Source organism: Hyperolius riggenbachi, chromosome 8 (assembly GCF_040937935.1).
Source record: "Hyperolius riggenbachi isolate aHypRig1 chromosome 8, aHypRig1.pri, whole genome shotgun sequence".
Classification (NCBI taxonomy): Eukaryota; Metazoa; Chordata; class Amphibia; order Anura; family Hyperoliidae; genus Hyperolius; species Hyperolius riggenbachi.
The window spans coordinates 242,397,218-242,424,945 of record NC_090653.1 but is presented as its reverse complement, the minus strand read 5'-3'; the positions used below and the strand labels follow the sequence as shown (position 1 = coordinate 242,424,945).

The 27,728-nt window shown below is 45.0% G+C and overlaps 1 protein-coding gene across 1 annotated transcript in view; it reads left to right on the top strand.

The window, feature by feature from the left end:
* The window catches only part of NCS1 (neuronal calcium sensor 1), a 147,830-nt gene that overhangs the window by 89,947 nt on the left and 30,155 nt on the right, over positions 1-27,728 (top strand). The window lies entirely within an intron of this gene.

Genomic DNA, 27,728 nt, shown 5'->3' with positions numbered 1-27,728 from the left:
CAGATGCAGCAAAGCAGCTGGGAGCTGCAGGAAGAGAAGAGAACTGACACCTGGAGCCTCTGTAAGTAGTCTCTGCATTCAATCTGTGGGGGGAGGTTAGTGTTATACAGTAGTTGAGCCCCAGTTGCTTGACTTTTCAAGCAACCAGAAAGAACTCATGTCAGGCAGTCCCTGTGCTGGATAAATGAGACTCTACTGTATTTAGGCCACTGGAAAGCTGAAGCACATTATGGAGGCCACTAAAAAGCTAAAATGCTCAATGTGAAGCACTGAGAACAGGGGTAGGGAACTTATGGTTCGGGAGCCAGATGTGGCTCTTCTGATGGCTACATCTGGCTCACAGACAAATCAGTAGGGGTTGATTCACTAAGCTACACTGCTCAAGCAGCGCAGCTTAGTGTGGCAGCGCAAGTAAAATTTTTAAAGTAGGCACACTACTGCTGCATGCACTACTTACTTACCCGCGGTACCCCAAAACAGCTTTGTAGAACGAGATCCCCTCACTTTGATTGGCCCAATAGGCTGCCTGTCACTTGACAGACAGCCTATGGGGCCAAAGTGCGGGGATCTCATCCTACAAAGTGACTCAACTCCCAATTCAGCTAGATAATTGTACAAGCTGTTAGTCGGTATTTCTCCTCTCGGGGAAATTGCTAATGTGGCTGAAACCCAAGAGAAGCTGAAGATGTGACGGACACTTCCGCTGCCCGGCCTATCAACTGTATACACATCACCATGGCAACAGGGACGTGAGCCCTACTGTCTGTTTGAAACATATTGTATGGCTTTCATTGAATTGCATTTTAAAATATGTGGCGTTTATGGCTCTCTCAGCCAAAAAGGTTCCTGACCCCTGCACTGAGAAGCTGGGGCGTGCAAAAGCTGTGACCCCTTATAGGAATCTCTGTTGTGTGTGGATTATAAGGGTCATCTTTTCTTTGATTTTTCCACTTGTTGCTCTTGCTTGTCCGAAGAGATCTGAGAACCTCCTGGCTGCCTCAAAAAAAAAAAAAACCTGTCCTCTATGCTAGCAGCCTGTACATGTACATTGCTGTACACCAGTGCCGCTGTAACTATGCTGGTTACACATATGGCAGCTGCCCGTATCATTCATGGCTTGTAAGGGAGGGACACAAGGGAATGGTCCATTTACCAGAAAAAAGGGGTCCCCCGGCTCATTCTCAGCCAACCTGTCTGTAATTGCAGCAAAACCCAGGATCTCAGTGGCGCATGTAGATGGGAGGCAGAAGGGTCCCCTTTAAAGCTATCTTATTACACCCAGTCTGATACTTTCATTTAGTCTCCATAATGTGCACTAAAAGAAGTGAGTTGGAATATGGTTGCTGTGGACTGCACAGAGACTGTTGTACTAAGTGGTTTCTGTTGTCCGTGGCAACCTAATCCAGTTTCTTTTTGAGTGCAGTGGAATGAAAGGAGCTGATGGGTTGCTATGGGCAACATCATTTATTGTATAGCTGTAGCATTTATTAGTTCATTAGTGTCTGACTGATATCTGTGGGTGGGAGCGCTGCGGTTTTCTCAGTTCTTAGCTGTTTTGTTTTTTTTTATTTAATATTGGCAATACAGATGCATGAGGAGACTTAATGCCTTACATTTATGAAAAATTAATTCTGCTTGGCTGCATTTAAATGACTTCAGGCAGTGCAATATGCAATTTTTATGAAGGGGGGCAGGGCCTCCAAAACATTTTCAGAGGGCTATCTGGTGCCTGTCGCTCATCATTTCAGGCTTTCTATGATCATACTGTGAAAGTCTCACAAATTATTTCTATCTTTCAATCTTAACATTTATCTCCGCTCACACACTGTCCTCATCTCCCCCTCTCTATCTCCTTCTCTCTCTTTTATCAGATTCCTCTCCAAACCCCCCCCCCTCCTCTCCTTCAAAGCAGGTCATTTTGGCACGTGCCTGACCTGGGCGCCGCCATAGACATAATGTTATGTCTATGGAGGCACAATGGTAATTGCTGGACCCCGAGTTACTATTCACTCCGAATTGCTACAACTTCCCTAGTTCTGCTGTATGATGTCATGGTGCCATCTCTCTCCTAGTTCCCTCTGTATGATGGCATTACTTCCCTAGTTCCTGCTGTATGATGTCACGTGCCATCTCTCCCCTAGTTCCGGCTGTATGATGCCACGGTGCCATCTTTCCCTTAGTTCCTGCTGTATGATGTCATGGTGCCATCTCTCCCCTAGTTCCTGCTGTATGATGTCTCTGTGCCATCTTTCCCCTGGTTCCCTCTGTATGATGTCATCACTTCCCTAGTTCCTGCTGTATGATGTCATGGTGCCATCTCTCCCCTAGTTCCTGCTGTATGATGTCTCTGTGCCATCTTTCCCCTGGTTCCCTCTGTATGATGTCATCACTTCCCTAGTTCCTGCTGTATGATGTCATGGTGCCATCTCTCCCCTAGTTCCTGCTGTATGATGTCACGGTGTCATCTCTCCCCTAGTTCACATTGTATGCTGTCACGGTGCCATCCCTCCCCTAGTTCACACTGTATGATGTCACGGTGCCATCTCTCCCCTGGTTCCCCCTGTATGATGCCACAGTGCCATCTCTCCCCTAGTTCCTGCTGTATGATGTCATGGTGCCATCTCTCCCCTAGTTCCTGCTGTATGATGTCACGGTGCCATCTCTCCCCTAGTTCCTGCTGTATGATGTCACGGTGCTATCTCTTCCCTAGTTCCTGCTGTATGATGCCACTGTGCCATCTCTCCCCTAGTTCCTGCTGTATGAGGCCACGGTGCCATCTCTCCCCTAGTTCCTGCTGTATGATGTCACGGTGCCATCTCTCCCCTAGTTCCTGCTGTATGATGTCACTGTGCCATCTCTCCCCTGGTTCCTGCTGTATGAGGCCACAGGGCCATGTCTCCCCTAGTTCCTGCTGTATGTCACTGTGCCATCTCTCCCCTAGTTCCTGCTGTATGATGTCATGGTGCCATCTCTCCCCTAGTTCCCGCTGTATGATGTCATGGTGCCATCTCTTCCCTAGTTCCTGCTGTAAGATGCCACGGTGCCATCTCTCCCCTAGTTCCTGCTGTATGATGTCACGGGGCCATCTCTCCCCTAGTTCCTGCTGTATGATGTCACGGTGCCATGTCTCCCCTAGTTCCTGCTGTATGATGTCACTGTGCCATCTCTCCCCTAGTTCCTGCTGTATGAGGCCATGGGGCCATGTCTCCCCTTGTTCCTGCTGTATGATGTCACAGTGCCATCTCTCCCCTAGTTCCTGCTGTATGATGTCACTGTGCCATCTCTCCCCTAGTTCCTGCTGTATGATGCCACGGTGCCATGTCTCCCCTAGTTCCTGCTGTATGATGCCACGGTGCCATCTCTCCCCTAGTTCCTGCTGTATGATGTCATCACTTCCCTAGTTCCTGCTGTATGATGTCACAGTGCCATCTCTCCCCTAGTTCCCACTGTATGATGCCACAGTGCCATCTCTCCCCTGGTTCCCTCTGCATGATGTCACGGTGCCATCTCCTCCCCTAGTTCCTGCTGTATGATGTCATGGTGCCATCTCTCTCCTAGTTCCTGCTGTAGGATGTCAAGGTGCCATCTCTCCCCTAGTTCCTGCTGTATGATGTCATGGTGCCTTCTCTCCCCTGGTTCTCTCTGTATGATGTCATGGTGCCATCTCTCTCCTGGTTCCCTCTATATGATGTCACGGTGCCATCTCCTCCCCTAGGTCCTGCTGTATGATGCCACAGTGCCATCTCTCCCCTAGTTCCTACTGTATGATGTCATGGTGCCATCTCTCCCCTGGTTACCTCTATATGATGTCATCACTTCCCTAGTTCCTGCTGTATGATGTCACAGGGCCATTTCCTCCCCTAGGTCCTGCTGTACGTCATGGTGCCATCTCTTCCCTAGTTCCTGCTGTATGATGTCACGGTGCCATCTCCTCCCCTAATTCCTGCTGTATGATGTCACGGTGCCATCTCCTCCATAGTTCCCTCTGTATGATGTCATGGTGCAATCTCTCCCCTGGTTCCCGCTGTATGATGTCGGAAACAACATCCTTGACCCTCTTCAATCTGGTTTCAGGAAATATCACAGCTGTGAAACAGCCCTCACCCAGATTTGCAATGATCTGCTCATTGCAAGAGACAATGGTCAATGTTCCATCCTGATTTTGCTCGACCTCTCAGCGGCTTTTGACACAGTCGATCATGAAATCTTACTCAACAGGCTACAAGAGTACTGTGGCATAGATGGCATTGTTCTCCGGTGGTTCAACTCCTTCCTGGCTGGCAGAACACAAAGGGTAGCCTTAGGGCCCTTCCTCTCCAACCCTGTACCACTAAAATACGGTGTACCTCAGGGCGCAATATTATCCCCTTTACTGTTCACCATATACATGCTGCCACTTGGAGAAATCATACAAAAACATGGCCTGACATATCATTGCTATGCTGATGACACCCAGCTATATTTGTCATTCAAACCTGATGTCACAGACCCTACTCCACAAATAAACGCATGCTTAGCTGAGCTTCAGGAGTGGATGAATAATAATTGGCTAAAACTTAATGCTGACAAAACTGAGGTTCTTGTTATCGAGGGCCAGGGCTCAACAGCAAAGCAGCTCCAGTCTCAACCAACACTGCTAAGGATAGGGAGCTCAGACCTGAACAACTCAGACTGTGTGCGCAGCCTGGGAGTACTGATTGATGGGAAATTAAGCTTCAGGAATCAAATCTCAGCTGTTGTGAAACATTCCTTCTTTCACCTAAGGAATATTGCAAGGATTAAACACCTAATTCCTTCAGAGGATCTTCCAACCCTAGTTCATGCCTTCGTCACATCAAGGTTAGACTACTGCAACGTCCTCTACACAGGCCTGCATAAGAAAGACTTACGCCGCCTGCAATTAGTACAGAATGCCGCCGCAAGGCTGTTAACGAGCCAACCCCGCCATTGCCACATAACACCAACCCTGAGCTCACTCCACTGGCTACCGATAAAATGGAGAATTCTGTTTAAGATTGGCTTACTGACATTCAAATCCTTGCACAATCTGGGCCCTGGATACCTGAAGGACTTGTTGCAACTACATCACACCCCCCACAATCTTAGATCAAAAGGACGTAACACCTTGGTCACCCCCAGAGTCCACCTCAAAACCTTTGGAGACAGAGCCTTTTGTCATGCTGCCCCTACACTTTGGAACTCCCTGCCACACCCAATCAGGACAGCCCCATCCCTGGAAGCATTTAAGTCTAAACTGAAAACCTACCTTTTCAGTCAGGCATTCATGAACATCTGACTATCTCCTCTGTAACACAACCCAGCCTGAAACCCTGTATTAATCTGAGACACAGCTATGCGCTTTGAGTCTTATGGGAGAAAAGCGCTTTACAAATGTTATTGTATTGTATTATTGTATTATGTCATCACTTCCCTAGTTCCTGCTGTATTATGTCATGGTGCCATCTCTCCCCTAGTTCCTGCTGTATGATGTCATGGTGCTATTTCTCCCCTAGTTCCTGCTGTATGATGTCATGGTGCTATCTCTCCCCCAGCAGTCTGTGATGTTCATACTGCGCCCTCTCCAGCCTCTGCCTCGGACCCATCCATATATGCTTAGCTCAAGATGTGCCATACAACTGTGTTGCAATTCCTGTTTTGTTTTTTTATGTCTGCGTAACTCGCTTGTTAATTGTTATCTGTATTGCGCCACAAAATATGTTGACGTTATATAAATCAGTTATAATAATAGCAGAAATGCGATCGGGATCCCTCATCTGGCATTTTGTAGGTAGTGATTTTTCTAGAATATAGATGTCTATGCAGTCCTCTGCTTTGTTGTGTAAAATAAAAGTAGACGTTGCGTTTGGAAGGAGTGACTGCCTCCTTCAATGCGGATCCTCCGGCAGGCCCTGCGCACGTTTGCTGACTGGGCTATGTCAGTGAGGGGCTGTGAACCAACAGGCCAGACAGCTGATGCCGGGGATGCTCCTGTGTTCCCATGGCGACCAAGCACTCCATGTCTGTCTACACGACCTGTCCCTGCATCGCCTGACGCCCGAGCATGAGTGACGGCGCTTGAACGTCTGCCACAATGGCGGCTTTCCTCTCTCTCTCTCTCTCTCTCTCCCCAAATCCAAATCCTTTCCTCTCTCTCTCTCTCTGTTTGAAATCCATTTTACCATTAGAATGATGTGAGATTCGTCTTGTTCTATTTCTGGTTCTGCTCCCTGCTGTGCTTACTCTACCGTGCAGGCTAAAAATAAAGAGCACCTCTCCCTTACTTGTCATGACGTTCTCCCATATTCTGTGAGGTAAATCTAAATTACTTAAAGCGGACCTGAACTCCGAACTCCCTCTCTGCTCTAAAAGATAAGCAACAGCATAATGTCCTTTACAGAAAAATATTTGTTGCAGCTGCTAGAAATCCTGCAATAATTCTGCAGCGTGTCTACTTCCTGCTTTCACGAAAGCAGATATGGGGTTAACATCCTGTGTTTACAAATTCGCAGCTCTTACAAGATTCCTGTGCTGACACAGCTGAGCGATCAAATTCAAGTTGTTATTAGTCACAGATGAGGGGAATTAGACAGGCTTGTGGACTTTACATGAGTTCATGTCCACTTTAAAACACAGAGAAAAAAAACAAAGAGTGCATACATTTCTGTTGCTATGGGTGATCAAAGAAATGATTACATCTTCCAGTTCCACTACCAGAAATGTCACTGTGCTAATCTGTAGAGCACCATATTAATGCAGTTTTAGCTATGTGTACAGTGACTGCATGATACTGTTTATTCTGGTCCTTGCGAATATCTTAAAATTTAAAATATATGTAAACACATACAGTTAAGAAGTATATTTCTTCCTGAGTAAAATGAGCCATAAATGACTTTTCTCCTAGGTTGCTGTCATTTACAGTAGGTAATAGAAATCTGACAGAACCGACAGGTTTTGGACTAGCCCATCTTCTCATGGGGTGTTTCAGGGTTTTCTTTATTTTCAAAAGCACTTGGTGAATAGCAGTTGCTCTGTCCAACTGCCAAAAAAGTGTGCAGCGAGCAGGGAGGCTGGCCAACATCTTTGTATACATTTTTTTCAGGGAGTGTCTTTATAAAGAATAAAGGCCATGCCGAGAATCCCCATATGAAGAGATGGACTAGCCCAAAACCTGTTGGTAATGTCAGATTTCTACTACCTACTGTAAGTGACAGCAACATAGGAGAGGAGTTATTTATGGCTCATTTTACTCTGGAAAAAACGTGCTTCTTATTTGTTGAATGTGTTAACATTTATTTTAAATTTTAAGATTTACGCGACAGTTTCCCTTTAATGCGCAAGGTGTAAGAACTGATAATATGAAGGCAGAGATACCAACAGTACCCAGGAGGGAAATGCAGGTAGTAAGGTCTTGCAAGCCAGGGGTCATACACGTAGGACACTATAAACACGGTAGCAGGGAGCAGGCAAAAGAATAGTCGAACACTAGCAGAGGTCAGTCCAGGCGGCAGTCCACAGAATGGTCGAAAGCACAGGCAAGGGGTCAATCCGGGCAGCAATCACAGAAAGGTCAATCCAACCAAGAGTTCACTCTAGGCAGCAATCAAAGGGTAGTCAAATAACAACAGGCAAGGTCAGATCCAAGTAATCAAATAGCAGAGTAGCAATCACTTCCAGCAACTAGCAGAAGCTAACGCTATCACGGGCAGTTTGGCATGGAAAGGAGCAGCCCTAAAAAGCCACATATACCAATCAGCAGCTTAGCTGCGACTGGGCAATCATATCCTTAGCCGGCTAGCACTTCCTGCACAGTGCGGGTGCGCATCCGCCCCACCTTCCACGACCCCCAGTGTGTGCACGCCGCATCAGTGAGAGGAGGATCGATGCGCTCTGTCCGAGACCCGGAAGTGCCAGGGATGTCGTGGGGGTGCAGACCAGGTAATATGACATTGTGTTTTTCCCCTTGCTAATATGTATTGGGATTTGGGAGGAAACCAGAGCGTCTGGAGGAAGCCCACAGAGGGAGAACATACAAAATCCTTGCAGATCATATCCTGGCCAAGATCCTAAACTGGGTCTTTCGCACTGCCGGTCCCAGTGAAAGTTGTCACTGTGTCATTTCTGAGACTGGAGTTACTCCTTAAAGGGAATGTCTGCGGACATTAAAAAAAAAAAAAAAAAGATTGACTTACCCATGGCTTCCTTCAGCCCCTGGCAGCCGATATGACCCTCACTGCAGCTCCAATGTCCGGGGATCCCCTCCATTGGAGGTCGGCATCTACAGGGCCTGCGCGAGCTGGTCTAGAGCGTTCTGCGCATCGGTGCTCACGCAGGCGCAGTGGAAGCCGACCTGACTAGGTTGGCATCTGTACTGGAGGGGACCCGGGCCACCGCCGGGAAGCAGAGCTGTGGCAAGGGACAGATAGGCTGCCAGGGGATGCAGGCAGCCCCAGGTACGTAGATTTTTTTTTTTTTCCCAATCATCTGATGTTTCCTTTAAGATTACATTAAGGCTACAGGATTTACATCGGTGTTATTATTGCAGGGCAGTCATTCAGAGCTCTGCCGCTTGGGGCTGACCCATGTTTTTGATTTTATTTTATTTTTTGTATCGCTCTTATTCTTCTTTTTTCCAGAGAACAGATTGGTCACTGCCCCCCACCGTGAACTGAATGGAAACTGAATTTCATTCATGCTGCTGGCCATCTGTTTACTATGTGCGTCCCGCGTGTGCCACAGGAAGCAGCAGGGGAACATTCCTCTCGCAAGCGCACACAGGGCTGGCGCTTTTTATTTGGGCGAGATAGAAATCTTCTCAGGGATATAAATAGATTAAACTGTCCGATTTGCTGGTCTTCTGTATAAATGGCTCAGCGGTTGTCAAAGAGTAGGTCCTCTTCGCATAAATGGTGCTCCTCTCTTTGAGGACATTTAAAGTGTACCTGAGGCAAAAAAAAATATAGATACGGGAGAAAAGGGAGTCCTCTGTCATCCTGGCTCCCACCACTGCCGCACGTACACACCCGGGACCAACGAGCAATGTTAGTTGGCTGCACTAATCTTCATGCATGAGCAAGCAAAATGGATTGAATCGGTGAATCGTACCAAATGTAAAGCCCCATCTACACCATACATTTTTTTGTACTATTCATTGATTCAATTCGATTCATTCTGACATGTCCGATCGGGATTCGATTCGATTCATTTTGCCATTGCAGAACAATGGCAAAATGAATCAAAACGAATCCCGATCGGACATGTCCGATTGAATGGAATCAATGAATCGAATTGAATCAAATCGCACAAAAAAATTGTATGGTGCAGATGGGGCTTAAGATTTTGATCGATACGTGGTGGGTCAGGAGTGGCGGCAGATCACTGGCCCATGGCATTGCACTGCATCGAATAGTACAATGCTGCGGTTAGATGGATTTTTAATAATTTCATGCAGAAATCTATTAAAAATCTATGTGCTATGTGTGGAAGGATTCAATCAGACAGAGCATTCTCTGACCAGAGTATGGTCTGAGAGGGATCTATCTTTTGGCCACATCGACCGTATATGGCCAGCCGAACAGATTTTGCCACGTCTAAATGTTTCTCTGAATGTATTAGGTGGCCTGCTTTGCTTCTGAGTACGTGTAGGATCAGCACTGGCAAGCACCTTGATATCAGGGCACAGGTGGACCTGGACTCTTGCACAGGACAGAAGGAAAACAGAGAAATGCACCCTGTATGTATTTAGAGAGTTTAGCCTGTCTAATTCCCTGTACCTAATCACCAGCGTAATTTGATCATTACGATCCTCCTTGACTTTCGTGGGTTTTGCCCAGGGCTGTGGAGTCGGAGTCGTGGAGTCGGGCAATTTTGGGTGCCTGGAGTCGGAGTCGGGAAAAAATGCACCGACTCCGACTCCTAATGAATTTGTAACTGTAATTAAAATAGAAAATATGAAAAAATGTTCTGTTTCTCAGATAATAGTCATTAAAAATAATGTATATATACAGTGTATATATATATATATATATATATATATATATATATATATATATATATATATATATATATATATATATATATATATATATATATATATACAGTAATAGCTGTGCTTAGTCCACAAAAATGAAATAAACCAGTCAAAATTAGTTACTTGTGCTGCTTCAATAAAGCAGTCCCCGTATTTTTAAGGTCAGATTGTGACTGTATATATGATGTGTACACAGGAATCTCTTATATATACTAAATAACATCTATGCTGTAAGAATAAAGCCTGATGTGTAGCTGTGTCACTAATAGAGATGGTCAACGAGATGGAAATAATTCTGCATTGATGCTGATTTATGCAAATGTATGCACTCCCTTTGCTGATGAAATCAAATAATGTGATATGTTATTAAAATTTGGTTTGGTGACTACAAATTAAAGAGTAACTGAGACGGATGAAAAGTAAAGTTTTATACATACCTGGGGCTTCCTCCAGCCCCCTTCAGGCTAATCAGTCCCTCGCTGTCCTCCACCACCCGGATCTTCTGCTATGAGTCCTGGTAATTCAGCCAGTCAGCGCTGTCCGGGCGCATGCCGCTCCCACAGCCAGGAACATTCTGCACCTGCGCAATAGTGCTGCACAGGTGTAGTATGCTCCTGGCGGCGGAGTGTGTGCATGCGCGCTACGCCTGACTGGCTCAAGTACCTGGACTCATAGCAGAAGATCCAGGTGGTGGAGGAGGACATCGAGGGACTGATTATCCTGAAGGCGGCTGGAGGAAGCCCCAGGTATGTATAAAACTTTAATTTCATCTGTCTCAGGTTTACTTTGGTACACAGTAGTACTATACTCTACAAATGCACTCCCCACAGAGCTGCAGGGAATCCACTGAGAATGCTGTCCACATTGAACACAGAGGTGTTGTCTGTTTACAATCTCCTCATTCCCCTGCAGAGTACCTGCACATCATTCTTACATGTACCCACACTTACATTGCCTAGGGCCTGATAGATGTTCTTTGTTCCGGTTTGTACCTTTTACAAGTACTCTTACCAAGGACTAGTTTTAGTCTAAATGGAATAAATATAGTAGTCTACATATCCTTCTCACTTTAGTTGTCTTGTAAAATTCCTAAGCATTGGCAGTTAAGAGACGAATTTCGTGTTACATACTTTTAATCAACAAAATTGTAATATGCAAATTAGAGGAGTCGTGGAGTCGGAGTCGGTGGAATCCTAAACTGAGGAGTCGGAGTCGGTGGATTTTTGGACCGACTTCACAGCCCTGGTTTTGCCGTAAATGCGTAAACGATTGTTTACACAATCGTTCATTTACGACGGTGCCAACAACGCTTGCAGATTCAGCCAGATGAATCGGGAGCGATCGTTCATTAGCGGAGATCCTGGATCCATCTGGCCGTGAGTACTTGGCTTTAGTCATGGTGCTGCATGCACATTCTTCAGCAAGACAAATCGTGACTGGTTCTCTTTACTGGAACAGCCTCGGTTTATGCCCAGACAGAATTTCCACTTATAGAAATGCTTCTCTTGCAGAAGCTATTTTGCGTTAATGCAAATGCCACATACTGAACGTTGGCTAATTGAGAAGGGAATCTCATTAGAAAGTCCTAATGAAGCCTCTTTGAAGAGATAATTTTTCCGTTCCCTAAGACTGTGGGATCCCAGCTGTGTTTACTGATAGCATGTGATCTCTGCCTGCTCCCATAATGCACCTCCCTCCGTCCCCAGCTTCATACACACAGCACATTAACATATACACAGATCATGTCTCCAGCATCCCTCCTGTCGCGCAGGCGGGTAGCAAGCCCACTCCATCCTGCCACCCTCAGCCCAGAAACATCTGCGTCACTACAGTTAAAGGCACACAAGCTGAATACATTTGCCTAGCTACAGGCTGGCTTCATAGAGCCGTGTGGTGCACAACATGTGATCCTGCTTTACGGACAGTGGCACCCTCGTAGGGATTTCTCTGTGCACTCTGAGGAAAATATTAAAGAAGTGTACTAGAATGTGTTGAATAAACTTAAAGGGAACCTGAGGTGAGAGTGATATGGGTGCTGCCATATTTATTTCCTTTTAAACAATACTAGTTGCCTGGCAGTCCTCCTGACCCTGTTTCTCTAATACATTTAGCCATAGACCCTGAACAAGCATATGCAGATCAGGTACTCTGTCTCAGCTGACTCAGGTTTTATTGGATTAGCCATATGCTTGTTCCAGAGTTTTGACGTATGCCAGAAGATCAACAGGGCTGCCAGGCAACTGACATTGTTTACAAGGAAATAAATATGGCAGCCCCGATATCCCTCTCACCTCGGGATTCCTTTAAAGCGGACCTGAACTCAGAACTTCCTCTGCTCTATAAGATAAGCAACAGCAAAATAACCTTTAAAATGAACCCGAGGTGAAAGTCATATGGAGGCTGCCATATTTCTTTCCTTTTAAGCTATACCAGTTGCCTGGCTGTCCTCTAATACTTTCAGCCATAGACCCTGAACAAGCATGCAACAGATCAGGTCAGATCAGATGTCAGATCTGACAAGATTAGCTGAATGCTTGTTTCTGGTTCAATTCAACCACTACTGCAGCCAAATAGATTAGCAGGGCTGCCAGGCAACTGGTATTGTTAAAAAAGAAATATGGCAGCCTCCATATCACTCTTACCTTTGGTTCACTTTAAAGAAAAACATTAACATGAACGGACTGGTTTGAGCGGATCTTTCTCTTCTCTATTAAACTCTCTAAATACATACAAGGTGCATTTCTCTGTTTTCCTTCTGTTCTGTGCATGAGATAAGGTCAAATTTAAACTTGTAAAAGCGCGACAATCTCAATTTTATCTATTCTTGTTGCTTGTGTTGCAAATGCGATTATCACATGTTCAAATGGGTTTCATGGCGAGACTGCGTTCGTGATTTGTGGCAGAAAAGAAAGAAAAAAGCACTGTAAAAACAAAAATGTAGCTTTCCGGATCACAAGAAAATCACATAGCACAGTGATTGCATTGTGATTTTGCTTGCGCTCCCATTGGTTTTACCCAAAAATGCAGCTTGCACTGCTTTGGCGTTTAGATAATACTGTAATCTGATTGCACAAATGGGAAAAGGGCACAGTGTTTATGTTAATCATGGAGCCCTTGCGATCAGTAATTCATGTCCGATACGGAAAATGGATAAAAACATGGCTAGTGGAACAGTACATATTGAGCCGTCGCTACTTTGATTAGGTGCTGGGTGAATATTGTTAATGTAATATTACCGATATTTCACTATAGACCAGCGCTAGGCAAACTACAGCCCGTGCGTGCTGTACATCCGGCCCGCCGATAGTGGGCGGATTCCTCTCTTCCCCCCTCCCTGCACAGTCGAGAGCGACAGATTAGTGAGATTAAAACTCACCTACTCACCACTTCCTACGTTGCATCTCCATGACAACAGGACGTCGCATGACATGCCATAAGGATGTGGCAGCGTATTACACACTGGCTGGCGTGTCATATGACACGTGTCACGTGACGATTTTGCTGCCCCGGGAGACAGAGCTTTGCACTGTAGCTCTGCCTCCACTGGAGTCAATCTCCACGGATCTCCGCCTCTCCCCGCTCCCTCAGTGAAAGAAGACTGAGGGGCGGGGAAAGACGGCGATCGGCTGAGATTGACTCAAGTAGAGGCAGAGCTAAAGCGCAAATCTCTGCCTCTACCAGGAAGCGTTCCACGATTTTTGCCCCGAGGATTTGGGGGGTATAAAGACCTCGATCTGCTGCATGAATTCGACATTTCAGCACTGTTTATATTGCTTAAGATGAATTGCAAGTAAAAAGAAGTATTTAATTTGGCTTCAGACTCTCTTTAAGTAAGTATTTACTTTTTGACAATGATTACGCCTCGGGTTCTCTTTAAAAGGAAATAAATAAGGCAGCCTTCGTATTTCTCTCACCTCAGGTTCCTTTTACAAAACACCCTGCCCTGTGTTGCCTGCATTAGTAAATTACTCGCTCTGTGTAGTATCATGAGGCTCTAAACATGGCCACACTTTTGGTAGATAGAACTATCAATTTGTAGTAGATTTGATTCTGATTGAAAGAAGTCTTCTGCTGCACTCTAAAATCGATCGATACCTTCCCGCTGATCTTAATGGGTCGAATTGAACAAAAATGCAATGAGGATGGCAAATTTCTGTTGAATTTGATTTGAATTGATCATTTTGTACTGCAAAGAGACGCACAGGGCAGAAAATTCAGTCTGCTTCTATTCCATTAGCATAAAAGGAAACCGCACTGCTCCATCTGATAGGATTCCATTTAAAACTGATAGTTTCTAATCAATCGTTTAAAACATTTGTTCAAAGGTTGACAAATGTGTAGTTATCTTAATGGCTCGCTTTCTCTGTGGTATCTTGAATTTCTGCCTTTAGAAAATGAAATTGTGGTATGTACCGGTAATATAAAAAAATCAACGTTCATGATAACAGAAGGTTTTCTTTGCTTTGACCCACTTCCACTGACACACCTAACACTAAGATGCCCCCAATCCTACCCGCCACCTTCATTTTGCAGCTGACAGCTGATTAACCCATAAAAATGCCCATAGATTTATAGACTTGGCGGCCGATCGACCATCTGATTTGATAACTACAGCAAAAGGAATGGCAGCGCTTTCAAAAACTCATACCTGAATGTTTTAAAAGCATAAGATGTGCAGAGCTCCAATAACTACTGGACTAAAATACACACCAACACTCATTACAGGCACAAATAGTGGGGAAACATGACTTCAATAAGGGGTGAACCTATACCTGAATAAATTATCTGCCATAATGTGCAGAGTTCCAATGACTACTGGACTAAAATACACACCTAGCTTCACTACAGGCAAAGGGGGGAGTTCGCTTCAGAGAAAATATGTGCACAAATTATAACCTACTAGACTTCCCCACGGCTGTGATGGACCCCCTTGGGGAAAACGCTGATCTAGCGATAAAAACACAACATTTCCAGTGCAGCTAATCAGACAAATGGTATACACATTTGATAAAACATATATACAGACTGGTGACAGCGCTGTCACCAGCCTGTATGTATGATTTGATAACTACCTTATATACTTGCAATTAAGCCAAATTTTTCAGCACAAAAAATATGCTGAAAAGTTACCCTCTCGGCTTATATGCGAGTCAGTGGAGCAGAATGGATGGTGGAGCAAGTTTTGTTACTGGCAGAGGAGTGTAAGGATCGTGCATTAGTGATCCTGCTCTTACCAGCTGGCTCCCTGCTGTGCCCGTGCCCCAAAACCCCTGCAACATAGCATGCAGAGTGTGCTGCTCAAGACTACCTGTGTCCCCTGGACTGTGGAGCAGAGTGTGCACAACGTTTTAGCAGTGCAATGATCAGAGATTCTTCCTGTGTGACAATTGCTGTGTCTCATATCTTTGAGCCATCTAGTGGCATCTTGAGACACAGCTGTATCATCCTTGGGGCACATCTGGATCTGGGGAGTGGGGCTGACTTGTACTGGGGGCAGATATGGCTACTATGGAGGGGAATATACTGGGGAGGAGGCTTATATATACACACGCCCCATGTGGTTGCCGGGACGCCACACACACCCATGTTACTCTGGAAACCACATGGGGCACGTGTATGGACAGAGAATGGTGCCCGGAGCCAGCGGCGGACGTGGACAGGTAATGTATAGTGCACTGGGCACTGGGGGGGGCACATTGAACATTAGGGGGTCAGCAATGTGGCGGATGCGGCATCACAAGGCTGATTCTCAGAAGATTTCAGTGTGACATTGATCAGGAATTGGCCTGTGGTGTATGGGCATGCAACAGATCTCTCTTTCATCGGAGATTCAATCAGAGAGGGATTTGTCTCTTGGTCGATCTGCCAATATATGCCAATATATCATCTGATGTATAGGCACCCCCCTCCGCGCACACAATGCTCACCAGATATCTGTATAATTAAGCTTTGTATATCATCTGTCAATTGTTAGGCCCTCACTGCGTCCCACAGTTACCCTCCGTCCAATCCTTCTACGCTGTCACCAGCACCTCCTTGCATCTTTGCACCATAATCTAAAACCCCACGCTCTGGCTAGCTCTGCCCAACTAGTTTCGTCCTCAATCAGACTCATCAGGGGCACTGAGGATTACCGCAGAATCTTGCCAACTAAGCGTCCCACAGCTACCCTCCGTCTGCTCCTTCTACGATGACATGAGCACCTGCTTTCACCTTCGCACTATATGATAAAATGTCACACTCTAATTAGCTCTGCCCAACTACTTTTGTCCTCAGTTAGACTCATCAGTGGCACTGGCACTGAGGATTACCTCCAGCCAGGGCTTCTGCAGCGTCCCACAGCTACCCTCTGTCCGATCCTCCTACGCTACCAGCCCCTCCTTGCACCTTTGGTTAGCTCCGCCCAACTACTTTCGTCTTCATTCAGACTCATCAGGGCACTGAGGATTACCTCAGAATCTTGCCAACTAGAAGGAGGGTGAGTCACTGCAATAGCCTAACCTGCATGGTACCTTCTGGTATGTTCGTATTGTGGCACTACCACATGATTTACATTACCGATATTTTACAATGCACTACCCGGCAATTATGCTCACTCCAAACCTCCCCTTGTTTATTAGGCACCTGACAATCCCCTCGCGTATTGTGTCTGCGCAGTACGCTCCCGACACAAGGGAACATGCACAGTCCGGCTGGACAACTTACCGGGGCCAGTTGCGGAGGTTGCAGGTATTGGAGGACGGCAGCATGGGAGCGATCAGGGCGGAGGGGGCTGGTGGAACCCCCAGGTATGTATATATATTTTCTATCCCCCGTCTCAGGTACACTTTAACTTGCAAAAACACACGTGTAGCGATTATAAATATAGCAAGTTCTAAGCAAAAGTGGTACGTCACTTTAAAGGGCATCTAAAGTGAGACAAAGGCTGCCACATTAGCATCACATTTTTATAAAAATGTCTTTTATGTTGCTGTTGTGCTGATCTAGTCTTCAGCCTTGTCTGAGTCATAGATCTGCAGCAAGCAGGCAGTTAGGTGAATCAGAGTGAGTCAGACCTGATCTGCATATTGATTCTGGCTCAGTGACTTAGAAGTGATTATTGGCCAGTTCGCGTGGATGGCGCAACAGATGTTCGCATCGACGTTCTGCCGTCACCTCTTGCCGTCAGATTTGGCTATTGTGTTTGCCTCTTGCATTCCTAATTCCAGTGCGGCCATCAGGATGAAACGCGATGCCAAATAACAAAAGCCGCGTCTTTTTAGAAGGTAATTGCTGGTTCCACAATGCTGCCGGCGTCGGCTCCCTGCATCTCTGTAAACGCGACACAGTAGGAGAGCCGCTAAAGAGGACTGTGACGCTAGATTCCCTGGCAGTAAAGAGATGCTTCTCAATGATAAAACCGCTGGTAAGACAAGTGGCGGGGGGTTTGTGTGAATGAGGACACAGCATCAGCACTACGGCCAGGCGAGTAGCCAGCAGTGGCTCGTTGTGTATAACTCCTGATTCTCATTTTTACATTTAACAAAAGTTCAGTCATAATTTATCTGCCGTTAGGGCGTTTTGCCGAACATTGCCGCTACTGCTATGGAAATGCAGTTGTATGCCAGAGACGATAGATTTATTTAGCCTAACTGCCTGTGAAGGTTTGCATTGGTGGTTTGTACTGTACTGTCTTGTCTAAGCACAGCCTAACCAGACTGTACTCACCCACAGGAAGTCCCGGTACTTGGCAGAACTTCATGGTTTGGACCTGCAGGGTGCCCCACTGGTGGAATGCTGCAGAATTTGGCTGAGAATTTTCTAATTTTCAGACTGAACAGGAAGCCACTCAAGACAACCGCCACTGCCCAAGACCCATTGAAATTTGTGTCCATGCTCCCTGCTGTGCCAGAGCTGCTGTTGGACGAATGGCTCCGGCTACTGTGCAGGCGCAGACATACTCACGCAAACACAGTACAGCCACACTCATACGCAGCGGGGAGCAGGCCACAATAACATATCCAACAAACTCTTTCAGTGTTCTCCCCAGAAATCTTTTCGAGCCGGGTGACATGAAAAAGTAGACTGGTGGGGCAAGAAGAGAGAATGCATGGCCGGTGCTTCTCTGCTTACAGCAGAGGAGGAGGTGAGCCGATGACAGCCAGATGCTCACCAAAGCTAACCGGGTGTAGCACTCGCCTAAAAGAGCCTGGGGAGAACACTGTCCTTGGAAATGTTCCAGGGGTCCATGTGCGGCAACGGTGGTCCCCAGGAGGACATGGGAAGCCTCTGGAGGATGCAGAAGTTTCCGTCTTCATAGGTAATTATCTGATTTATTTATTTTTTTATTAAGTTTGCCTTGTGTACCCTTTAAAGTGAACCTAGATCGGAAAAAAGAGGTTCTACCAGCCACCCTGTGCCCGCGCCGTCATTTAGTGATCCTCCAGTCCCCCGCAGCGCCCCTCTTTCTTCTGAATGTGCAGCCCCGTTGCGTGCACCTCCTGATTGCGCTTCTGTGGATGGGAGCAACCTGCGCATGCGCAGTACAGGGGAATCAGGATGGCAGTGGCCATCGACTTACCAAGTTGCGTGGCCAAAAGAGGGGCATTGCAGAGGATTGGAGGATCCCTCAGTGATGAGGTGGGCACAGGGCAGCTGCAGCGGGCTGCAGGTTAAGGGGGCTTTTTACGATTAAGGTTACCTTTAATAAATATTAGCCCTCGTCGTGGGGACTATGATAGACAACTGTTAAGAAAAGAGTCCATGTGGATATATGAATGTGGGAGTTTACATCCCCAGGGTCTTAACAAAGACTTGAATATTAAATCTTTCCTCTGAGGACAACAGTTTTTTGGCATTTAAAAGTTTTGTGATGTACCAACTGTTTTTGGCCACATGATGGCGACTGATGAACTTTTTATGGCTCTTTTAAGTCGCATGAGTTTAACCCGAGAGGTGGGCGTTCCTTATGCTTATAAGAAGCTACGCCGCCTTCCTACGTAACGTCTGAAGAAGTCACGTGGGCTGTGACGAAACGCGTCACGTGAGACGCTTGCCTATGCGGAAGTGGGACTGAGGATCATCGCCCGTGCCTCCGCTACTCTTCCTCCCCCCTGCACATTGAGAGTGCGCTATGCGCTTATGCGCCTATGCGCCCGAGCACACGTCTACCAGCGACGATAGGCCGAGCTACTGGAGAGTTCCCCCTGAGACGGCGGATTTACGCCATTCATGGCCATCAACCGCACAATAGGTCATGTGAGTGCCAGCATCTAAGATTGAAAGTGCCACGGGAGTTGAGGTTAGACACCTGAGGTGTCTGTAATGAGGGCGTACGCTGACATTGCAGAGGCGTGTATATTGTCTTGTATACACACGGGCTGATGTGCAATATATTTCTCGACCAGTTCCGTTACTTGCTTGGATGCAGTTGTTTCCCTGGGCCTGAAGATTTATGCATGCATGCGTTTTTGACTATATAGGAGTGCACTCCAATTCATACGCAATTATCCCAGATGTCAGCTTGCTCCGCTAGTGTTTTTATTGGGAGGGTATATGTTTGTTTGTCAGTTGTATGTCTGTGGTCCTTTGCCATATATGAATAAATTTATACTTGTTCACCAGCTCTGAGCTCCCCATACATTTTGTTTTTCTATATATGGATATTCATGGGTGAGACGAGCCTACTAGGGGGATATCCCGTACCTCCCCCTTTTTTTCCATACTTTTAATGATCAATGATGGTCAAGGGCGAGTATAACTGACCGTTTGTGTAAGGATTTAGGCTCATGCTAGATCTCCACTCGAGATGCTCACAAACGATTGTTGTGGACCACAAATATTTAATATGCACATAGTAGTGCATGCCCTACCCTCTGCCCTCTCTAGTTTCAAAAAAGCTTAAAGTGGATCAGAGATGAAAAACTAACTATAACAAGTAACTTGTCTATATATCTTATCTAAAGTTTAGATAGTTTACACAGCAAATCTAGCTGCAAACGGCTTCAACAGTATATAATTATTTCTACATGTGATACAATGAGAGCAGCCATATTTTGCTTGTCATCATTACATAGGCAAGCTGCTCTGCATCTCCTCCCCTCAGCCTATGAAAACTCCCCTCCACTCTCTGCCCCCTTGCCTCTTAAATCTCGGGCTAGTAATGCCTGCACCTCCTCCTTCTGGAAAAACCTCCTCCTCCCCAGACTGAGCACTTGCTACATGGGACTCAGAATGCCCAGGTGCTGGAGGAGCTGTGGGCGGGGCTTGTTTAGTTTATAGGGAATTAGGGTATTACAAAAAAAGTATTTGGGCTTGAGGAATGACCTATAAACTATATGTAAGGGGTACAATTATTCAATGAGTAAAAGTTTATCTCGGATCCACTTTAAGCTGAACTGGGTTCACACAGGAGGAGGGAAAGTGAGGTGACGCTCGATATTAACTGAAAAAAGTGAAATAAATCCTCCAATAAGAAATTATTTATTTAATGAACCTATCCTGTTGTTTTTTAGTGTTCAGTGTCAGATTTAAGAGAAATGTGATATGGAAAAATAAAATATTTCTGCTGGTTTCCCTCTTTACTTTTTTCTGTGATGCCAAAAGTGACATCACTTCTGCCCTTTTCTTTACTTTTTTGTTTTGTTTTTAACCCAGCTCATTGTTAAAGAGAATCTGTATTGTTAAAATCACACAAAAGTAAACATACCAGTGCGTTAGGGGACATCTCCTATTACCCTCTGTCACAATTTTGCCGCTCCTCGCTGCATTAATAGTGGTTAAAAACAGTTTTAAAAAGTTTGTTTATAAACAAACAAAATGGCCACCAAAACAGGAAGTAGGTTGATGTACAGTATGTCCACACATAGAAAATACATCCATACACAAGCAGGCTGTATACAGCCTTCCTTTTGAATCTCAAGAGATCATTTGTGTGTTTCTTTCCCCCTGCAGCTATCTTCCACTGAAGTGTCAGGCTGTTTCTTCCTGCAGAGTGCAGACAGCTCTGCCTGTATGTAATTCCTCAGTATGTGAAAGCCCAGCCAGCTCAGAAGAGGATTTATCCAGCTTGTAAAAGATAATAGAGCAGAGAGAAGCTGCACTAATCTAAATAACACACAGCAGTGTGCAGAGAGGGGCCTGGAGGGGGGAGATGCATCACAGAACCACAACACTGAAGAACTTGGCAGCCTTCCAGACACAGGCCTGACAAGTCTGACAAGAGAGAGATAAGTTGATTTATTACAGAGATTGTGATAGTAGAAAGTGCTGCAGTAAGCCAGAACACATTAGAATAGCTTTTGGAACTTGTAGGATGATAAAAAACAGGATGCAATTTTTGTTACGGAGTCTCTTTAACTTACTGCTTGTTTTACAGATTACTGCCCCAGCAAACATCACCTAGATAACAGGCTTATGCTGGGAATACACAGCTCGATTCTGAGCCATTTAGATTACTCGATAGATAATTTCCGACATGTCCAATCTCCCGCTCGATCGATTCGCCGCTCAATTCTGCATTGAAGTGAATGGAAAAATATAAGAAAAGACAAGCGGAAGATAAGAGAATCGAGCGGGGAATCGATCGAGCGGGAGAGTCGAGTGGCAAAATTGAGCCATGTATGCCCAGCATAACATTGTGTAAACTCTTCAAAGGGAGGGGGGATTCAATTACCTTCTGGTCATAGTGTCCTTATCTTATCTGAAATGGGAAGTTATGTGTTTGCATTTTGAGATAAGCTTGTTACTATAACTTAAAACAAAACTTCCCACAATACTGTCGTTACTGCACAGTTCAGCAAAGGGACATAGACCAGGTAAAAATAATAGGGGACCTATATGGACTTATTTTACAAAAACGAGGTTTATATAAATACAGTATTTGGGGCACTAACTATTTGTTAGACATTTTTTCTTATTTTTGGATGTTACAACCTCCTTTAAAGGTCTGAATGATGAAGACCATTGGCAATAGTATTGCCTTCTGAACGATTGGAAAGCAATGCCATCCTATTGGCTACGAGTGGAGGTACTCTTTTTAGTAGAGCATACAGTACTAGCTGAAAATGACAAGGTCACAGGCAGACTCTTGAAACACTGCCACACATGTATACAGTTCCGCTAATTCCATGTATATCTAACAAAGATGCAGACGCTGGGGGTCTAAACAGATGCAGACTCTGCTTACATAGAGAGACACACACAGGCTAATCTACACACTGGGGGCCTCCTGTCCATTTATAAACACATCCTGATTAATATGCATGCAAGCCATAGACTTCTCCTGACAGATGTGCAGAGAGGCACCGCATACCCTTGCAGGATCGGCATAGGCTGAGACAAACAAGGGCACAGACGGACAGACTCTCCTCCGCCCACACACGGAGCATTCTTCAAGGCTTCTGGCAGACCTCGTGTGTGTTTTTCGCTCTCTTTTGGATGCCGTTCACAAGCTTTTGTGTTAATTGGGGTGAAATTGGGAGTGATCCAGCTCCTGGTTTAATTAGCAGTTGGAAGAGAAAAGGCAAGAGTTGGAGCGGGAGGCATGAGCGGAGGAGGGAGGCGTGTAATGAGAATACAAGTACTTGGGGGCATAGGGAGGTCGTGGCATTACCTCCGGGGCCGGCGATTACCATTCTAACCAATAACAAACAAGGTCTAAAGGGCTGACATTATGACTTGTGTTTAATCCCATAAAAAATAACTCATGGTAATTATTAGATTGGCTTGGGAGCTGCTGGGAGCTCATAATTGCAGGTGATTTATGATTGCTGCAGAGGAGGCGTGGCCTGGAGCAGCCAGTCGGCTTTCAGCGGTCACGCGCCTGGTTTTGCCTGGTGTGGGCAGCAAATCACTTTAAAGTCAATTTAAGGAGGCTTTACTACTGCGCTGGTATAATTAAACCCAGGCACAATATTGTCTCCAAGAACAATGAAGCATTAATGGGCTTATTTAATAAGGCATTGAAGAGGGTACTGATTAGAAGGAAAGCGCACTAACATATAGCAAATAATGGGACTTGCTCAATAAAGGACGTGTAGAGATGTTGAAGCTCAGTAATTAGAAAAAAATGACTTTTTTTCCCCCCTGAAACTCAATTAGAGCTACAGGTCCTTCTCAAAAAATTAGCACATTATTTTCTGTAATGTACTGATAAACATTAGACTTTCATATATGTTAGATTCATTACACACAACTGAAGTAGTTCAAGCCTTTTATTGTTTTAACCAGTTCAGCCTTCAGTCGTTTTCACTTTATGCATCCGAGCAATGTTCACCTCCCATTCATTAGCCTATAACTTTATCACTACTTATCACAATGAACTGATCTATATCTTGTTTTTTCCGCCACCAATTAGGTTTTCTTTGGGGGGTACATTTTGCTAAGAGCTACCTTACTGTAAATGCATTTTAACAGTAAGAATAAGAAAAAAAATGAAAAAATTCATTATTTGTCAGTTTTCGGCCATTATAGTTTTAAAATAAAACATGCCTCCATAATTAAAACCCACGTATTGTATTTGCCCATTTGTCACGGTTATTTCACCGTTTAAATTATGTCCCTATCACAATGTATCGCGACAATATTTTATATGGAAATAAAAGAGCATTTTTTCCGTTTTGCATCCATCACTATTTACAAGCTTATAAAAAAAAATAGAGAGAAATATTTCATCTTTACATAGATATTTAAAAAGTTTAGACCCTTAGGTAAATATTTGTGTTTTTTTTTTTATAGTAATGTTTTTGTTTTTTTTTATTAAACATTTTATGTGGGCATTTTTGGGAGGGTGGGATATAAATAGTGTTTTATTTGGGGAAATATTTGTGTATTGTAATGTTTTTTTTACTTTTACTTGTAGTTTTACTTTTTGGCCACAAGATGACAATCTTGAGTTTGTTTACATGACGTCACTCTAAGCGTACAATGTACGCTTAGAGGGACATAGCTTTAGAAAAAGCGTAGCTTCCGAGAGAAGCTGTCGCTTTTTCAGCGGGGGAGAGGAATCAGTGATCGAGCACCATAGCCCGATACATTGATTCCTGGGCTACCGAATTCCTCGGCCGGGAGTGCGCGTGCACGGCCGCGGGAGCGCGCGGACGCGCACGTGGCCTCCTGGACGTAGGTACTACGTCATGGAGGCATAAACGGTTAATATTGATGATTTTGGCATACAGCTCATGAAAACCCAAAATTCCTATCTCAAAAAATTAGCATATTGTGAAAGGGTTCTCTAAATGAGCGATTAACCTAATCATCTGAATCAACTCATTAATTCTAAACACCTGCAAAAGATTCCGAAGGTTTGTAAAAACTCCCAGCCTGGTTCATTACTCAAAACCGCAATCATGGGTAAGACTGCCGACCTGACTGCTGTCCAGAAGGCCATCATTGACGCCCTCAAGCAAGAGGGTAAGACAGAAAGAAGTTTCTGAACGAATAGGCTTTTCCCAGAGTGCTGTATCAAGGCACCTCAGTGGGAAGGAAAAAGTGTGGCAGAAAACGCTGCACAACTAGAAGAGGTGACCGGACCCTGGGGAAGATTGTGGAGAAGAACCGATTCCAAACCTTGGTGGACCTGCGGAAGCAGTGGACTGAGTCTGGAGTAGAAACATCCAGAGCCACCATGTACAGGCATGCAGGAAATGGGCTACAGGTGCCGCATCCCCCAGGTCAAGCCACTTTTGAACCAGAAACAGGGGAAGAAGGGCCTGACCTGGGCTGCAGAGAAGCAGCACTGGACTGTTGCTCAGTGGTCCAAAGTACTTTTTTCGGATGAAAGCAACTTTTGCATGTCATTCGGAAATCAAGGTGCCAGAGTCTGGAGGAAGACTGGGGAGAGGGAAATGCCAAAATGCCTGAGGTCCAGTGTCAAGTACCCACAGTCAGTGATGGACTGGGGTGCCATGTCAGCTGTTGGTGTTGGTCCACTGTGTTTTATCAAGGGCAGGGTCAATGCAGCTAGCTATCAGGAGATTTTGGAGCACTTCATGCTTCCATCTGCTGAAAAGCTTTATGGAGATGAATATTTCATTTTTCAGCATAACCTGGCACCTGCTCACAGTGCCAAAACCACTGGTAAATGGTTTACTGACCATGGTATTACTGTGCTCAATTGGCCTGCCAACTCTCCTGACCTGAACCCCATAGAGAATCTGTGGGATATTGTGAAGAGAAAGTTTAGAGACGCAAGACCCAACACTCTGGATGAGCTTAAGGCTGCTATCGAAGCATCCTGGGCCTCCATAACACCTGAGCAGTGCCACAGGCTGATTGCCTCCATGCCACGCCGCATTGAAGCAGTCATTTATGCAAAAGGATTCCCGACCAAGTATTGAGTGTATAACTGCACATAATTATTTGAAGGTTGACTTTTTTTGTTTTAAAAACACTTTTCTTTTATTGGTCGGATGAAATATGCTAATTTTTTGAGATAGGAATTTGGGGTTTTCATGAGCTGTATGCCAAAATCGTCAATATTAAAACAATAAAAGGCTTAAAACTACTTCAGTTGTGTGTAATGAATCTAAAATATATGAAAGTCTAATGTGTATCAGTACATTACAGAAAATAATGAACTTTATCACAATATGCTAATTTTTTTGACAAGGACCTGTATGTGTACATCTTAGGGCTCGTTTCCACTATTGCGGTGCGGAATCGCCTGGATTCCACCGCTGATGAAATCGCATGCGGATGCGATTCCCCATGCATTTTTTGCCGCGAATTTGCATAGGTGAGGGTATATGCGATTTTAACCATGTCACTGCCTGTGTGAATTTACATCGGTACCTATGCGAATTCGCGGCAAAAAACGCATGGGGAAAACGCATGCGATTTCCCTATTAAATACATTGCATGCGATTCGCATGCATTCCACTCTCAGGCGAATTCGTTGGCTCTTTTGTGCGTTTTTTCACCGCTCAAAAAAACGCACATCACCAACGCAACAGTGGAAACAGGCCCATTCACTTGCATATGTGCGAATCCGCATGCGTTGGACGCATGCGGATTCGCGATAGTGGAAACGAGCCCTTATAGATTTGCCATCCAAAACTATTGTTCCTGATCATTTTAGGTGACCTTTGAGGAATGAAGACTGTATAGACACACTGCTCAGCTATCTGCTCTATGTATAGGGGAAGATAGGATGACAGATTAAAAGGGAATCTGAAGTCCGAGGGATACGGAGGGTGCCATATTAATTTATTTTTAAACAACGCATATTGCCTGACTGTCCTGCTGAACCTCTGCCTATAACACTTTTAGCCTTAGGGCCCATTTCCACTGTCGCGAATTTGCATGCGTTTTTCGCATGCAAATTCGCATAGCAATACAAGTGAATGGGACTGTTTCCACTTGTCAGGATTCCTGTGCGTTTTTCTATGCAGAAAAAATTTGCATGGCAGAGCCATCAGAATTCGCATACCACTATGCGAATCACATACAATGTATTTAATAGGAAATTCGCATCAGGTTTGGGTATGCGAATTTTCATAGAAACAATGGAAAATCACACCAGCACTGCCATGGTTAAATTCGCATACATCGTCATCCATGCAAATTCGCATGAAAATTCGCATAGAACCGCATGCGAAATTCGCATCCGCATGCAAATTTTTACCGCTGCGATTCGCACCGCACAAGTGGAAATGCAGCCTTAGACCTGAACAAGCATGCAGATCAGGTTATTTCTGACTGAAGTCTGACTAAATTAGCTGCATGCTTGTTTTATGTGTGTTATTTAGACAGTTCTACAGCCAAAGAGATTAGCAGGACTGCCAGGTAACTGGTATTGTTTAAAAGGAAATAACAATGGTAGCCTCCATATACCTTCAAGTGTCATTGAATTGGATCTACCAGTGGCCTATTGACTCTGAAGCTGCGTACACACGTCAGAGAACTGTCTCCTGACAGGGATCAGGACTCGATCTCTTGGGCGACATTGTAGGGCTGAGGATATACTTATGTGTTCTGATGTTATGGAGTACTAATGGAGTGGCGCACGGCAGTGGGGTACAGAGTGGGCAGCGTCACAGATGTCAGGTCTGGGTCACTGTACATATGCTAGATTTTCAGCAGAGGTGGCGAGATAATCCTGGCATAGTAAAAGAACTTAAAGGGGAACTGAAGAGAGAGGTATATGGAGGTTGTCATGTTTATTTCCTTTTAGACAATACCAGTTGCCTGGCAGCCCTGCTGATCCTCTGCCTCTAATACTATTAGCCATAGCCCCTGAACAAGCATGCAGCAGATCAGGTGTTTCAGTGGTTCAGACTTATAAGTCTGATCTGACAAGACTAGCTGCATGCTTGTTTCTGGTTTTAATCAGATACTACTGCACAGAAATAGACCAGCAGGGCTGCCAGGCAACTGGTATTGATTAAAAGGAAATAAACATGACAGCCTCCATATACCTCTCTCTTCAGTTCCCCTTTAAAGCGGGATTGTCACCATAAAAATCAAATTTCAACAGCAACTGGTCTGAATGTATTAACTGATAAAGATGCTAATCCTGCATTCAAAACTTTTTCTGCTGTTATGGTTTGGAGTTGTCACATACTTTAGGAGCACTGGCCTTTAATAGTCAGTGCCAAACAGTTGCATGCTGGGGGTTCTTTTTTTCTATAATATTTTCCTCCTCTTCCATTTATTTCCCTGCCTAGCTGCCTATCTGAAACACGATCCTCTGCTTACTTGTGTTTACAAGCAAGGCTAAGGT